Raw genomic sequence first — 18,479 nt, 5'->3', positions numbered from 1 at the left:
AAATATTCTCTCTCAGTCATGTTGCCTGGTGATTTTGTAAATGGAGGAGTTAATAACTGTTGACTGGGCAGACAAGCTTCAAGTTTCTAAAAATGGGCTCAAGTCAATGGATACTTGGTCCTTCTAATGATGTGACCTATTTATGTCAGAGGAACTTCTAACCCAGCAGTTATAAATACTTTGTGAAAGCATAACATCTTCATTAAATAGACTGAATACTGTATAAACAGGGGCGGTGAAGATATCTGGTTTATAGGAATTCTCACTGAAATGAAAGTACCTGCATTCATATTATCTTAGCCATTGTTAAGAAGGAAGTAACAGGGCATGAAAATTGGTTTCTTACATAAGATAGATTCAACTTTTATATGTTTTTCTAAATATAGTCTTTGACTATAGAAGAAGAATGTTGAATTTATATGAGTAGACTGCCTTGTATCACAGCTTTAAGAAGGAGTAGTATAAAACACTCCATTAATGCTGTACAGCTATCTTCTCACCTCTTTGAAACTTTTAGAGTGAGCTCATGGTGTGCTGGGAGATTGGAATCCCAGATTATATTTTAGTAAATATTGCAAAATAAATTTCAAATAGTTGAGTAGTTTTCACAGTTCAGTGAGGCAAAAATGATGGAATGTATAGGAAGAGTTGTTTTGTCAGTCAACAGGAGAATATAAAAACCTGTCATTTTTAGCATGCATAATTATAAACTGCAATTCTAAAAAATGAAGTGGCAACTAAATAAGGACAATTACAGTTTTACATTTAAATTTACTGAATTTTAAACTGGAGTATTTCATGTAATTGTGTGAATATAAAATAACAATGCCAAACTATATTAAAATCTTGACATGTTATAAAGTATTGAGAAACACATGGAATGAAGTTTGACTGGATAAATTCTTTTTACATATAAATAGGAAAATCAAGTGACTTAGGTAAACAGATAATGGCTTATTAATTATTAGATTACAACAGACTAGTGTCATAAAAGTTTTTTCAGTATAGGTTTGACTGAAACAATGTAATCCTTCCTTGGGAATGATGAAGGCAGCCTAATGACAGATGACCCTATTCCATGATTAAGACTAGACATGAACATTCAGCAGGTTAAACTCAAATCACAAAGTTGGTTGTGATCACAATTTGGTCACTAGGACCATGAAAGACTGAACAGGATTTGAGGAAGAGGGCCAGATATGGGCTCACCAAAGTAGAACAGGGAACTTGCACATTCTACTAGGTCCTGAGAATCAAAGGGAAATGCTGCGGAGAGGTGAGGAGAAATCTGCAATGCACATCAGAGACTTCTTTTGGAGCTGACATGATGTTTAGACCTGAGAAGATGGGAGAAAGGTAGCTCTGTGGAGAACAGGCAGTGGTGCTTCTCTATCAGCTGCAGGAAACTCTCAGGCCTCTCTATCCTGGGCCTTCGGCTACCCCATTCATATGGCTTTGCTGACAGCATATAATACTTCAATCTTCAAGGCTTTTGAAGACATATGTAAGACAATTTCCAATCAAGACCTATAAAGTGGTCATGCCTATTTGAACTTAGAAGAAAAGGAAGTAAATAGCCTTTTTACCTACAGGAACATGTTCGGTCTAAATATCTTAATACCTTTGCTTTGCCACCTACTTTGTACAAGCACTCCTTAACTCACTATACAAATATTTCTGTAGAAAAAAAGAGAAGTCCGATGATGGTACACTTATAAAAACCTCTTGTATTCGATATGCTGCTATCAGAGGCAAATCTACTGTGACGCTAATGATGCAGCACTTCCAGGTCCCTTTCCTGTGGGAGTTGGATGAGTCCTTTTTGAGACTTGGAGCCTTCAGGAAGAGTTCACAGGATCAGGTGTCTGGGTCATATTTGTAAACATTATATATTTTGTTTCATTTTTCTTGAACAGAGCCTACACAAAATCTAGAACTGTCCCTTACTGCTTCTCTGTTATGCAAAAAAACCTGACATTTTATATTTTATGTATCTGATATAATCTTAACTCCCCAGTCATCGGGGAATAGATTTTTTTTTTTTAAGTTGCCAAACTGTGGTATCTTGATCCCTTCTGATATGTGCATCTGCTTTTCAGACAACTTTGTCACTCATGTCTCTTTTGAGTAAATGTTCAGTTTTCAGTGTCCTGGTCCCACTCCAACACTTCTCCACCCCAAGATGGAAATCTTTCTCCTCCCCAGCATATATGGGGTAGTGTGCTTGACCTTATGGTTGGGGTAGGGTTGGGGGAAGGAGAACAATAAAATCTGTGTGCCTTTTCATTCTTTGTTGGTCTCCACTTTGGTATTTTAGCTAGTCTAGAGCTAGAGATCATATAAATTATTTCTTCATCCAGTCAGGCACTGATAGCTTTTATATTTCTTATTAATGGTGCAGAAATTGTGTGTATAAGCAACATTATCTATATGATCTTTATTTGGAATTTTTAGCCCCAGCTTCTGGAGCCTGCACCTTGCCACGTGACTGCATAGCAGATCTTGATTCTCAGCTTATCATTTCCTTGTCTCCCACAGGGCAGGCAGAATATCTAATCACACTCACCTCACGACACATGGGAGGAAAGGGACAGCTGACTATTCTAATATAGGCTCCTCTTATGTCTTCCTACTGCGCATTGGAACCCTGTGGCTTTCACTTTCCATATAACCAAATGAGAATGAGGCCAAGCCCTCTTGGCTTTTGACTTTTCTGTCACCATATCTAATACCCCCATTATAGGGTTTTGCTCTGGATAGGTGCAGTAGTTTGCAAAAATGTCCCCAACTCTCTATTCCTCCATATATTCATGTCCTTTGCAGTATAAATATGCAGTTCTGCCCATCAGGAGGTGGAGTTTATTTCTCCACTCTGAATTTGGGCTGGCCCTGTGATCTACCTTTACCAGTACACAGTGGTGAACAGAAGTGATGCTGTGCAAATTTCAGAATACCCTGAGTTTACTACACTAGGACTTACTGTAATATTTGATGTGCTGATATCCAAAGTTTGTTTTGTATATGTAGTGGGAAATTTTTAGAATTTGGAAACTTCTTTCATGCTTTTCACAAATTCTCCCTTTCAAGATCATTTTCTCAGTAGGACCTCAAAAAATAATCTTTGAGATTAAAGCAGAACAATGATCCCCTTACGCTACTTGTATCTGCCATCTCTTGCAGGGGGTATATGACATTCCAAGATTGCATGGTGAGCCTCAAGGCAATTTGATTTATAACATATGAAAGGATAACTGATAATCCTTCAGTATAACTACTGCTGTTACTGTTCATTCCAGGTTGGCATTAAAATAGAAATCTGAAGATCTTTTCAACGTAATTTTTATCTCCAAGCATAGTCAATACTGAGTTAAATTTTAGCAAGTTTTGAAGTTTAATGATCAATAATAAAAGTGATGTGTATGAAGCTTTCTACATTTACAGAATACCATGTTCATCATATCTCATTTAGATACTTTAAAATGTCTATAAGGGTTCGTGGAAGATGGTGGAAGAGTAAGTCGCGGAGATCACCTTCTATCCCAAAGATACACCAGAAATACATCTACACGTGGAATAACTCCTACAGAACACCTACTGAACCCTGGCAGAATACTTCAGACCTCTCAAAAGGCAAGAAACTCCCCACGTACCTGGGTAGGGCAAAAGACAAAAGAATAAACAAAGACAAAACAATAGGGATGGTACCTGCACCAGTGGGAGGGAGCTGTGAAGGAAAAAAGGTTTCCACACACTAGAAGCCCCTTCGAGGGCGGAGACTGCAGGTGGCAGAGGGGGAAAGCTTCGGAGCCATGGGGGAGACCACAGCAACAGGGGTGCGGAGGGCAAACCGGAGAGATATCCACACAAAGGATCGGTGCCAACCGGCACTCACCAGCCCGAGAGGATTGTCTGCTCACCTGCCAGGGCAGGTGGGGCTGGGAGCTGAGGCTGCGGCTTCAGTCAGAGCGCAGGGAGAGGACTGGGATTGGCGGCGTGAACACAGCCTGAAGGGGTTAGTGCACCCCGTCTAGCCGGGAGGGAGTCCGGGGAAAAGTCTGGACCTGCCAAAGAGGCAAGAGACTTTTTCTTCCCTCTTTGTTTCCTGGTGCGCGAGGAGAGGGGATAAAGAGCACTGCTTAAAGGAGCTCCAGAGACAGGTGCGAGCCGCGGCTAAAAGCGCGGACCCCAGAGACTGGCATGAGATGCTAAGGCTGCTGCTGCTGCCACCAAGAAGCCTGTGTGTGAGCACAGGTTACTATCTACACCCCTCTTCCGGAGAGCCTGTGCAGCCCGCCACTGCCAGGGTCCCAGGATCCAGAGACAACTTCGCCGGGAGAACGCACGGCGCACCTCAGGCTGATACAACGTCACACCGGCCTCTGTTGCCGCAGGCTCGCCCCGCATCCACACCCCTCCCTCCCCCCGGCCTGAGTGAGCCAGAGCCCCCGAAGCAGCGGCTCCTTTAACCCCATCCTGTCTGAGAGAGAACAGATGCCCTCAGGCAATCTACATGCAGAGGCGGGGCCAAATCCAAAGCTGAGCCCCGGGAGCTGTGCGAACAAAGAAGAGAAAGGGAAATCTCTCCCAGCAGCCACAGAAGCAGCGGATTAAAGCTCCACAATCAACTTGATGTACCCTGCATCTGTGGAATACATGAATAGACAACGAATCATCCCAAATTGAGGAGGTGGACTTCGAGAGCAAGATTTATGATTTTTTCCCCTTTTCCTCTTTTTGTGAGTGCGTATGTGTATGCTTCTGTGGGAGATTTTGTCTGTATAGCTTTGCTTTCACCATTTGTCCTAGGGTTCTGTCCATACATTTTCTTTTTTGTTTTTTAAAAAATTTTTTTTCTTAATAATTATTTTATTTTATCTTACATTATTTTATTTTATCTTCTTTCCTTCCATCCTTCTTCCTACTTCCTTCCTTCTTCCTTCCTTCCTTCTTCTTTCCTTCTTCCTTCCTTCTTCCTTCCTTCCTTTCTTCCTTTCTTCATTCCTTGCTTCCTACCTTCCCTCCTTCCTTCTCTCATCTTACTTTCTTTCTTTCTTTCATTCATTCTTTCTTTCTTTCCTTCTTTCTTTCTTTCTTTCTTTTTTTCTTTCTTTCTTTCTACTTTTTCTCCCTTTTATGCTGAGCCGTGTGGATGAAAGGCTCTTGGTGCTGCAGCCAGGAGTCAGTGCTGTGCCTCTGAGGTGGGAAAGCCAACTTCAGGACACTAGTCCACAAGAGACCTCCCAGCTCCACATAGTATCAAACGGTGAAAATCTCCCAGAGATCTCCATCTCAACACCAGCACCCAGCTTTACTCAACGACCAGCAAGCTACAGTGCTGGACACCCTATGCCAAACAACTAGCAAGACAGGAACACAACCCCACCCATTAGCAGAGAGTCTGCCTAAAATCATAATAAGCCCACAGACACCCCAAAACACATCACCAAACGTAGAACTGCCCACCAGAAAGAAAAGATCCAGCCTCATCCACCAGAACACAGGCACTAGTCCCCTCCACCAGGAAGCCTACACAACCCACTGAACCAACTTTAGCCACTGGGGACAGACACCAAAAACAACAGGAACTACGAACCTGCAGCCTGCAAAAAAGAGAACACTAACACCATAAGAGAACCAAAATGAGAAGACAGAAAAACATACAGCAGATGAAGGAGCAAGATTAAAACCCACCAGACCTAATAAATGAAGAGGAAATAGGCAATCTACCTGAAACTGAATTCAGAATAATGATAGTAAAGATGATCCAAAATCTTGGAAATAGCATAGAGAAAATGCAAGAAACATTTAACAAGGACCTAGAAGAACCGAAGATGAAACAAGGAATGATGAACAACAAAATAAATGAAATTAAAAATACTCTAGATGGGATCAATAGCAGAATAACTGAGGCAGAAGAACGGATAAGTGACCTGGAAGATAAAAGAGTGGCAATAACTACTGCAGAGCAGAATAAAGAAAAAAGAATGAAAAGAACAGAGGACAGTCTCAGAGACCTCTGGGACAACATTAAAAAAACCAACATTCGAATTATAGGGGTTCCAGAAGATGAAGAGGAAAAAAAAAGGGACTGAGAAGATATTTGAAGAGATTATAGTTGAAAACTTCCCTAATATGGGAAAGGAAATAGTTAGTCAAGTCCAGGAAGCACAGAGAGTTCCATACAGGATAAATCCAAGGAGAAACACACCAAGACACATATTAATCAAACTGTCAGAAATTAAATACAAAGAAATAATATTAAAACCAGCAAGAGAAAAACAACAAATAACACACAAGGGAACCCCCATAAGGTTAATGGCTGATCTTTCAGCAGAAACTCTGCAAGCCAGAAGAGACTAGCAGGACATACTTAAAGTGATGAAGGAGAAAAATCTACAACCAAGATTATTCTACCCAGCAAGGATCTCATTCAGATTTAATGGAGAAATTAAAACCTTTACAGACAAGCAAAAGCTGAGAGAGTTCAGCAACACCAATCCAGCTGTACAACAAATGCTAAAGGATCTTCTCTAGGCAAGAAACACAAGAGAAGGAAAAGACCTATAAAAACAAACCCAAAACAATTAAGAAAATGGGAATAGGAACATACATATCGATAATTACCTTAAATGTAAATGGATTAAATGCTCCCACCAAAAGACACCGACTGGCTGAATGAATACAAAAACAAGACCCATATGTATGCTGTCTATAAGAGACCCACTTCAGACCTAGAGACACATACAGACTGAAAGTGAGGGGATGGAAAAACACATTCCATGCACAGGGAAACCAAAAGAAAGCTGGGGTAGCAATTCTCGTATCAGACAAAATAGACTTTAAAATAAAGACTATTACAAGAGACAAAGAAGAACACTACATAATGATCAAGGGAGCAATCTAAGAAAAAGATATAACAATTGTAAATATTTATGCACCCAACTTAGGAGCACCTCAATACATAAGGCAAATACTAAGAGCCATAAAAGGGGAAATCGACAGTAACACATTCATAGTAGGGGACTTTAACACCCCACTTTCACCAATGGAAAGATCATCCAAAATGAAAATAAATAAGGAAACACAAGCTTTAAATGATACATTAAACAAGATGGACTTAATTGATATTTACAGGACATTCCATCCAAAAACAACAGAATACACATTCTTTTCAAGTGCTCATGGAACATTCTACAGGATAGATCATATCTTGAGTCACAAATCAACCCTTGGTAATTTAAGAAAATTAAAATTGTATCAAGTATCTTTTCCGACCACAGTGCTGAGACTAGATATCAATTACAGGAAAAGATCTGTAAAAACTACAGGCACATGGAGGCTAAACAATACACTACTTAATAACGAAGTGACCACTGAAGAAATCAAAGAGAAAATCAAAAAGTACCTAGAAACAAATGACAATGGAGACAAGATGACCCAAAACCTATGGGATGCAGCAAAAGCAGTTCTAAGAGGGAAATTTATAGCAATACAATCCTACCTTAAGAAACAGGAAACATCTTGAATAAACAACCAAATCTTGCACCTAAAGCAATTAGAGAAAGAACAAAAAACACCCAAAGTTAGCAGAAGGAAAGAAATCATAAAGATCAGATCAGAAATAAATGAAAAATAAATGAATCCAAAGATCAATAAAACTAAAAACTGGTTCTTTGAGAAGATAAACAAAATCGATAAACCATTAGCCAGTCTCATCAAGAAAAAAAAGAGAGAAGACTCATATCAATAGAATTAGAAATGAAAAAGGAGAAGTAACAACTGACACTGCAGAAATACAAAAGATCATGAGAGTTTACTACAAGCAACTGTATGCCAATAAAATGGACAACCTGGAAGAAATGGACAAATTCTTAGAAAAGCACAACCTGCCAAGACTGAATCAAGAAGAAATACAAAATATGAACAGACCAATCACAAGCACTGAAATTGAAACTGTGATTAAAAATCTTCGAACAAACAAACGCCCAGGACCAGATGGCTTCACAGGCGAATTCTATCAAACATTTAGAGAAGAGCTAACACCTATCCTTCTCAAACTCTTCCAAAATATAGCAGAGGGAGGAATACTCCCAAACTCATTCTACGAGGCCACCATCACCCTGATACCAAAACCAGAGAAGATGTCACAAAGAAAGAAAACTACAGGCCAATTTCACTGATGAACATAGATGCAAAAATCCTCAACAAATACAAGCAAACAGAATCCAACAGCACATTAAATGGATCATACACCATGATCAAGTGGGGTTTATTCCAGCAATGCAAGGATTCTTCAATATACGCTAATCAATGTGATACACCATATTAACAAATTGAAGTAGAAAAGCCATATGATCATCTCAATAGATGCAGAGAAAGCTATCGACAAAATTCAACACCCATTTATGATAAAAACCCTCCAGAAAGTAGGCATAGAGGGAACTTTCCTCAACATAATAAAGGCCATATATAACAAACCCACAGCCAACATCATCCTCAATGGTGAAAAACTGAGAGCATTTCGACTAAGATCAGGAACAAGACAAGGTTGCCCACTGTCACCACTCTTATTCAACATAGTTTTGGAAGTTTTAGCCACAGCAATCAGAGAAGAAAAGGAAATACAAGGAATCCAAATTGGAAAAGAAGAAGTTAAGTTGTCACTGTCTGCATATGACATGATAATATACATAGAGAATCTTAAAGATGCTACCAGAAAACTACTAGAGCTAATCAGTGAATTTGGTAAAGTAGCAGGATACAAAATTAATGCACAGAAATCTCTGACATTCCTATACACTAATGATGAAATATCTGAAAGTGAAATCAAGAAAACACTCTCATTTACCATTGCAACAAAAAGAATAAAATATCTAGGAATAAACCTACCTAAGGAGACAAAAGACCTGTATGCAGAAAATTATAAGACACTGATGAAAGAAATTAAAGATGATACAAATAGATGGAGAGATATACCATGTTCTTGGATTGGAAGAATCAACATTGTGAAAGTGACTCAACTACCCATAGCAATCTACAGATTCCATGCAATCCCTATCAAACTACCACTGGCATTTTTCACAGAACTAGAACAAAAAAATTCACAATTTTTATGGAAACGCAAAAGACCTCAAAGAGCCAAAACAATCTTGAGAACGAAAAATGGAGCTGGAGGAATCAGGCTCCCTGACTTCAGACTATACTACAAAGATACAGTAGTCAAGACAGTATGGTACTGGCACAAAAACAGAAAGATAGATAAATGGAACAGGATAGAAAGCCCAAAGATAAACCCACGCACATATGGTCACCTTATCTTTCATAAAGGATGCAGGAATGTACAGTGGAGAAAGGACAGCCTCTTCAATAATTGGTGCTGGGTAAACTGGACAGGTACATGTAAAAGTATGAGATTAGAACACACTCCCTAACACCATACACAAAAATAAGGTCAAAATGGATTAAAGACCTAAATGTAAGGCCAGAAACTATCAAACTCTTAGAGGAAAACATAGACAGAACACTCTATGACATAAATCACAGCAAGATCCTTTTTGACCCACCTCCTAGAGAAATGGAAATAAAAACAGAAATAAACAAATGGGACCTAATGAAACTTCAAAGCTTTTGCACAGCAAGGGAAACCATAAACAAGACCAAAAGACAACCCTCAGAATGGGAGAAAATATTTGCAAATGAAGCAACTGACAAAGGATTAATCTCCAAAATTTACAAGCAGCTCATGCAGCTCTATAACAAAAAAGACAAACAACCCAAACCAAAAATGGGCAGAAGACCTAAATAGACATTTCTCCAAAGAAGATATACAGACTGCCAGCAAACACATGAAAGAATGCTCACCATCATTAATCATTGGAGAAATGCAAATCAAAACTACAATGAGATAACATCTCACACCAGTAAGAGTGGCCATTATTGGGCTTCCCTGGTGGCACAGTGGTTGGGAGTCCGTCTGCCAATGCAGGGGACACATCGTGCCCTGGTCCGGGAATATCCCACATGCCATGGAGTGGCTGGGCCCATGAACCATGGCCGCTGAGCCTGCGCGTCCGGAGTCTGTGCTCCACAATGGGAGAGGCTACGACAGTGAGAGGCCCGCGTACTGCAAAAAAAAAAAAAAAAAAAATGGCCATCATCAAAAAATCTAGAAGCAATAATTGCTGGAGAGGGTGTGGAGAAAAGGGAACACTCTTGCACTGCTGGTGGGAATGTGAATTGGTACAGCCACTATGGAGAACAGTATGGAGGTTCCTTAAAAAACTACAAATAGAACTACCATATGACCCAGCAATACCACTACTGGGCATATTCCCTGAGAAAACCATAATTCAAAAAGAGTCATGTACCAAAATGTTCATTGCAGCTCTATTTACAATAGCCAGGACATGGAAGCAACCTAAGTGTCCATCATCGGATGAATGGATAAAGAAGATGTGGCACATATATACAATGGAATATTACTCAGCCATAAAAAGAAACGAAGTGGAGTTATTTGAAATGAGGTGGATGGACCTATAGTCTGTCATACAGAGTGAAGTAAGTCAGAAAGAGAAAGACAAATACTGTATGCTAACACATATATATGGAATCTAAGGGGAAAAAAATGTCATGAAGAACCTAGGGGTAAGACAGGAATAAAGACACAGACCTACTAGAGAATGGACTTGAGGATATGGGGAGGGGGAAGGGTAACCTGTGACAAAGCGAGAGAGTGGCATGGACATATGTACACTACCAAACGTAAGGTAGATAGCTAGTGGGAAGCAGCCACATAGCACAGGGAGATCAGCTCGGTGCTTTGTGACCGCCTGGATGGGTGGGATAGGGAGGGTGGGAGGGAGGGAGACGCAAGAGGGAAGAGATATGGGAACATATGTATATGTATAACTGATTCACTTTGTTATAAAGCAGAAACTAACACACCATTGTAAAGCAATTATACTCCAATCAAGATGTTAAAAAAAAAAAAAGAAGAAGAAAAAAATGTTTATAAGGCCGGGAAGGCATGCATCATGGTGTTTGTTTTACATAAAAGGAAATTGAGCCTTAGGAATTTTTTTTGTAAGTGGAAGACCTTGAGTTCATTTCAACTTCCCTGGCTTCTAATGCATTATTCTTTGCATTATGACGAAGAAAGGCGTAGGCGAAACAACATGAACATATCTAAATACATTACAAAGTAGAACATACTAAAATATATAGAAAAAGTAAATACAGAGTGGTAGCAATTTAGGGGAGGGAGGAAGACATTACTTTTGTGTGACAGATCAAGAGTGGTATTTGAATTGGGCTTTACAGAAAAGGAGGTTAGCTCAGGAATGTAACAATAAATGAACATCACAGACATCTATTAATGTAACATACTATACTGACTGAATAATGGATTAAAAAAACAAGAATATCAAATAATAAAAAGCAACTGTCCAAATTCAATATTAATTTAAAAAACTAATAGCAGGGCTTCCCTGGTGGCGCAGTGGTTGAGAGTCCGCCTGCCAATGCAGGGGACGCGGGTTCGTGCCCCGGTCCGGGAAGATCCCACATGCCGCGGAGCGGCTGCGCCCGTGAGCCATGGCCGCTGAGCCTGCGCGTCCGGAGCCTGTGCTCCGCGACGGGAGAGGCCACAGCGGTGAGAGGCCCGCGTACCGCAAAAAAAAAAAAAAAACACTAATAGCAAACTAAAAATGTAAGATGCCCTTCTTAATTGAATAACGAGTGCCTTTCAAAAATCTGTATCATACTTAATGGTAAAATTATGCAAACATCATATTTAATGGTAAAATTTCGAAAGCATTCCAATCAAATCAGGAGCATGACAAGGGGGTCTTCCATGGCCCAGAGTCGGGTGAGGCCAGTAAAGACAAGGTTAACATTTGCACAATCCTCTGAGTGAGTGACCCTTTAAAATTCACAGCCTAGGTCTCATGGAGATATTCTAGACAACAGAATTGAAGACATATAATTAATAAGATGACTATAAATAAGGCACATGAATATAAAAAGAGACAACACTGTTTCTACTTACAAAGTATGCCATGTTCATTCCATAAATATCAAATGGATATCAGCCGAACTCCAGACCCATCATCTTTCACTTGCAAAAGTGAAAATCAATAGACATTTTTGGTATCCTAGCAAGGCTCTTGTAACTTTCATAAGAAGGATCTTATAATTTTCTTGATCTGAATAACAAAAGCAAACATTATTTTCTGTTCTTACAACTACCAAATTTTATCAGAACTTTAGCCCAACATCTCTTGTCTGGAGGGAGGCTCTGGTCAGGGTTACCGCATGATTCAAGAACAGCTCTCTTACAGAAAGACAAATACTGGATGATATCACTAATATGTGGAATCTAAAGTATGATGCAAATGAACTCATCTGTGAAACAGAAACAGACTCACAGACACAGAGAACAGACTTGTGGTTGCCAAGGGGAAGGGGGGTTGGGAGAGGGATGGAGTGGGAGTTTAGGGTTAGCAGATGCAAACTATTATACAAAGAGTGGATAAACAACAGGTCCTACTACATAGCACAGGAAACTATATCAATATCCTGTAATAAACCATAATGGAAAAGAATATGAAAAAGAATGTATATATATGTATAACTGAATCACAATGCTGTTAACACAACATTGTAAATCAACTATACTTCAGTAATTTTTTTTTAAAAAAGAAGAGTTATCTTTATCATCCATATCAGTGCATACCCTTTTCCTCTCCCTGCTCTTCTGCTCTGACCTCATTTAATAAAACTCACTATATATATTTGAGAAGCTTTCTCACCAGTGCCACAGTTGAGTGTCCTCTGTCAGGGATTTGCTTTCTGTGCCAGGGGGTCCTGTGAGATTCCATATTTGGTACCACCTGTCACCACTGACATTATTTCCAGCTGCTACCAAATTATAGGCACCAGATACCACTACTCTTGAGGTTCCTTTCATCGAGTGAGGTGTCTGTCCTCCCACCTGGGCCTGTGTCCTGTTACTGCCTCCACACGTGTGCCCCTCAGTATATCAAAGCAGCACTAAACCTGGACATAATTCACAGCAGTCAGCACACTGGAACTATGTTTGTGAGCATAGTACGTACACTCTTTTCATTGTGTATAATGTCTTGTATCCTCAATATCTTATGGAGCTTTTAGGAGAATTCTTTTCCAGGCTTTATACTTCAGCCCTACTATTTCTGAGATTCAGTCCTAGCCCCATTACAGATGGGTCGGAAGACAAATTTGAGTGACAGATATCACACTGTGCTTTGAATTGCCCTTCCCTCTCACAGCTTAGAAGAGGATTTCTTATTGTGCAGAATTATGGGTTGTCTCTCTTAAGGTAAATTCTCTCTGAAGGGTTCTTTGTACCTCATGCAAAAAATACTTCTGGCTGATCCCTGTCAATCAGTCTGCCAGACGTGCCCAGTTATGCCATGGTTAAACATAGCTTAGACTCCATTGAAAAAGTGTACAAATTCTGATCTTACAAGAAATCCTTTTGTCAATTATTCAGCTTGACAATAAAGAGTATAAACAGTTAAAGCTAATAAAATATGTACTAAATTTTCAAGCTCTTAATAATGAAAAAGGTACAAAAGAGTTTCTGGCCTTTCTACTACTTCTAGTCACCTATCTTTAGGATGTAAATATGTAATAGTAATAATAATACCTACAAGTTAAATTTCATAAAAAAGAGCAGGGGCTGAAATATCAAATACTTTCTACCAGGGTACAAATATGTCAGTAGCTTGAACTTTGCTAAAGGGATGGGATTAAGAAATTCCCCAAATGAGTCTTTTAGGAAAATGCCCGTATATTTTACAGTCTAGGTGTTTAGGGTTGAAAGCATGGACTCTGGAGAAAGACTTGAGTTTGTAGCCTTTTTATTTTTCTTACTGACTCTGTAATCATACATAATTAATTAAATTCTCCTACTCTCAGTTGAATTTGCTCTAAAATGGGAGTTATAATTTCACAGAGGCTTTTTTAAAATCAAGCTTTAGTAGGATAATGTCTTTGTGTGCTTAGCATAGTCACTAGCATACAGAAAGTACTCAATTAATGATCACTGTTTTTATTTTAAAAATTTGTTCAAATAGTTCTTCCCAACTTCCTTGGAGCATCCATTGGGTTTTACTCTATTACCTGTAAAAATTGAGATGTATAAATCCCTAAAGATATTAAGCATTATCCATTCTTCTTTTCTTCATTTCTCTGATTTACATAGAATTAAACTTGCTGGAAGTTGATTTGGTCATAGCAAAACAATATGGAATATTTTCAAGTTTTTCTTAGAAGGATGTCTTACATTGTAGATTCTCAAATATGCCTTTCATATGTGCAAAATGAAGCAAAGTGCAGCCTCAAATCAATGAGAATAAATATGAAGAAGACATAATTTTTTAAAGTGTACAACAAAAGTCCTATACCTTACTCAGCATTTTTCAGCTCTGGGTGGAATGGTAGCTCATAACACTTTCCTAGTCAGCAATGCAGCTAAGGCCATGGGGATTTATAATTAGATAATAAAATGAGGTCAGTATTAAATTTTTCATACTTTTAATGTGTCTGACAATCTTACATAAATCAGGTGTCTCCTAAGACAGAATTGATATGGATGGCTGGGCTTGGTAAACCACCAGCACATGAAAAACACACCTTTAAGAACAGCTGAGGGCTTCCCTGATGGCGCAGTGGTTGAGAGTCCGCCTGCCGATTCAGGGGACACGGGTTCGTGCCCTGGTCCGGGAGGATCCCACATGCCGCGGAGCGGTTAGGCCCGTGAGCCATGGCCGCTGAGCCTGTGCGTCCGGAGCCTGTGCTCCGCAACGGGAGAGGCCACAACAGTGAGAGGCCCGTGTACCGCAAAAAAAAAAAAAAAACAGCTGAAATCAACCTCTTTTATCAGCATCCATCCCACGGAAACATGTTTCTGGAACTGGATTCTCTGGCTCAGAGATTGATTCAGCTGTATTCAAAATAAAGACCAAGACCATGAGCATCAATTTCACTTAATTAGCCTTTTACATGACTTTCATTTAAGTTAGCTAATTAACAGCATGCTTCCAAATCAACCCTCCTACTCTTCTCTCTTGAGTTCACAGGCGTTTTCACTCTCATACTCACTAAGATCAGCTCTGTTAACATCTCTTCTTCTGCAATGATTCAGGCTTGAGGGTAGTTCCCCACTGAGATACAGTAGCTGTACTATTAATTTTGTTCTATACTTTCCTGTCTCCGGGAAACAAGCTATTTAATTCGTGAGATCGCTCTGAGGCAGCGTGTTTACGTTGTTGAGCAGACTTATGTAGCGCCTGTATTGAACAACTGACTATGCTGGCTGGAAATTACTATACTTGCCAGATATGAATTTTAAATAAAATTGTTTCAAAGCCTATTTAAGTAAATGAAAAGAGCCCTCTCCATTACCAAAATGAATACTATCTCATGTTTCCATACAGAGGTGTTTTTGGTTTGTTTGTTTTCTTAAAAACAGGTGTGGTTATATTTTCATGACAGACTTTCCATCACTGTTGAATGCATCAAATACATTTTGGTTGATTGGGATATTGGTGTAAAATGACTGATAGCATTGGACTCTCTAACTCCTTCCAAACAACCATACTGGGAAACTTCTAAATGACTTCCAGGACATATTGTAGCTTATAATCTGTTGACTCAGTCAAATCAGTCAATATTTTTGTGGAAGTCACGTTTCTCTCTCAGTTAACCTGTAAGTTTGATTTTTAGTTCTACATAAGCTGGCATTAATACTTATGGCTCTCCTTTTGAGTACAATTGAGAACTATTTACATTACCCATTTTGGAGAGGAATGGGGAATGTAAATTCTAAAGATCTGAAACCAGTGTAGTCCTCTTAATTGGATTACCACACTGAGTTTTGAAGGGTTTAGTAAAAGTTTGATATTTTACTACATATTTTGATATTTTGCCCTACAGACTGTGCGGTTTCAAGTACTAAACATTATCCTTGGTGAATAAATACCAAACATAGTCAAGATACCCATAAGTACTGCTAGAATATTGAAATGGGTGCAATGAAAATTTCTATTGCGACTTACCCAAACTTCTGTATAATCTACATTTCCATAATTTAAAAAAAGTCATTTCCAGGAATTAGTTTAACAAAGGGTTGCAAATGATAACATATTAAATAGCAGTGAAATGCCATTAAATCCTAACTATGTAGCTCATCAGGAAAAAAAGTTAGGGAAAAAAAAAAAGAAATTCAGTCATTTAAAATTCACAATAGATATATGACTAAGGGCATATTAATAATTCCATACATAATAATTCACTTAAAATACACAGATTATGGGTTTTTTGTAGATAAATTTGAGACTCAACAGGTAACGCATTAGCTGACCTTAGTGGTGGCAGTGACATATGAGGGGAAAGATGGATGTTGAATCAATTTTGGTTGAAGCCTTGATTTATAGCAAAGAATAGCCTACACAACTTAAAGAATAGTTGGATGCCAGGTCAGAGTATACAACAAAAACTCAATGTACACATATATGGAGTTCACTAATTTCATATAAAGTTTGATATGTAATATATATAAATATAAATGATTTGAGATTCAATAAGCCCATATCACTAACCAGAAGGAAGAGAACTGCCTCAAAGAGCATTTAATAAAATATACATTCTTAAAAATGTCTTATATTTTAGCAAAGCAGTAGTACTGGTAAAGACCAGCAGTAAGACACGGTGGAATCCTGTTCAAATCGTCTGGATGAGGTAGGTTAGCAGAGCATTAAAATCACTGATTTTGAAATCTGACAGAGTTCCAAATCCCAGATCTGCCACTTAATGAGTATACCATCCTAGGCAAAATACTTAACCTCTTGGAATTTGACAGTTTCATTTGTAAAATAGGGATAATAATATGCATTTCAAGATATTATTGAGGATTCAGTGAGGTAATCTTGCAAAGTGCTTAGTTCAGTTCCAGGAAGAGAGAAAGCATTCAATAAATTTGTATCATCTCAGATGAACTGTAATCTCACAGAAGGCAGGAGGCATGCCTTATATGTCTTTTGTAGTCTCCATAGGGTTTATCATAGTGTCTGGCAAACAGTAAGCCTTTCTCTGCATACTTATGAATGCTCTTATGTATTGACACATTTCTAATATGCTTTTGGGATGTGCTTTCACATAAACTGTTGACTAAATGTGACTACACTGAAAATGCAGATTTGTCATTTAGAAAATTAGTTCTGTGCCAGTTTTTCTCTTACCGTATTAAACGTGTTTTTTTTGGGTTTTTTTTGTAGACAATGCAAGGAGCATAGAGAAGATTTCTCTGTTCTCTCCGTTTAAGAAAGGCCAGCTACACAATGAAAAACAAAATTGGGTTCAGTGTAAGCTACTCAGATGCTATTTCCTTTTCTTGAGGATAATATCTATTCAGAGCTGATGGCTTTTAAGAACACAAACTGCTACCCAATTTCCTTCCTCCTTCAGCGGTCTGTAAATCAGCTAGCTGTGGAAACATTGTAAAGGTTTGCTCTCAAGTGTTCTTACACCTCATGTGGCCATTTAATAAAACACATCCTGCACTCAATTGAGAGAGCGGCACTAGAACTTTATTCAGAGCTGAATTCTGGAAGGATATATGTTTTTGTAAGATTCTCATACACAGTGTTTATCTCTGCTTATGGCAATTTTCATTTTTCTTTAAATTCAGCCAAGTTGTAGGACAAGAGGAAAACAATTATTTTGCTATGTACATCTCACTGACAAGAAGTAATGAATTTGATGATGTTTCTAATCTTAGTGAGCAATGCTGTTTTTGAAACGTTTCTGGAAAAGAAATACAAAGATTTTTGACAGCCAAATCATTGGTGCCTCTTTTTATCTGATGACAAACCAGTGGTAACAGTCCCATATAAAGATGATGTAAAATTCTTCAAGTAACTTTGAAACCAGTCCTATGAGTACTTCCGTGTCACTTATGTCTGCATATATTATTGAAATAAAAAGTTTGTGTAGCTAAATGACACAGACATGGTGTTCTTACTAGATTAATCATTTTACAGATATGTCGTTCTATTAAGACTATTTCAGAACTTCTCTGATTATAAAATTACTTCATGTTCAGTATAACATATGAGAAATACAGAAAAGTATAAAGAGGAATGTAAAATTACTCATAAACGTACTATTAGAAACAACCACTATTAGAATTGTTACAGTTACTTCCACTATTGAGTCAGTAAATGTGAGTGTATAGGTTTTATTCCTCCTCAAAATTATGGCTGCCCCGTACAAACCAGTTTGTATTTTTTCCTCAAATAACAATTTTGCACAATTTTTGAATTATTTCTATTTTCACCTAATAAAAAAAAGTGTGTTCCTAATTTATTACATAACCTTGCTCGCAAGTTTATAAAGATTACAGAGAATTCTAGCCTATAGGTATGCAACAAAGCTTT

The sequence above is a fragment of the Orcinus orca genome, chromosome 3 (assembly GCF_937001465.1).
Source record: "Orcinus orca chromosome 3, mOrcOrc1.1, whole genome shotgun sequence".
Taxonomy (NCBI): domain Eukaryota; kingdom Metazoa; phylum Chordata; class Mammalia; order Artiodactyla; family Delphinidae; genus Orcinus; species Orcinus orca.
The sequence above is the reverse complement of the archived record's forward strand: the minus strand, read 5'-3'. Positions refer to the sequence as shown.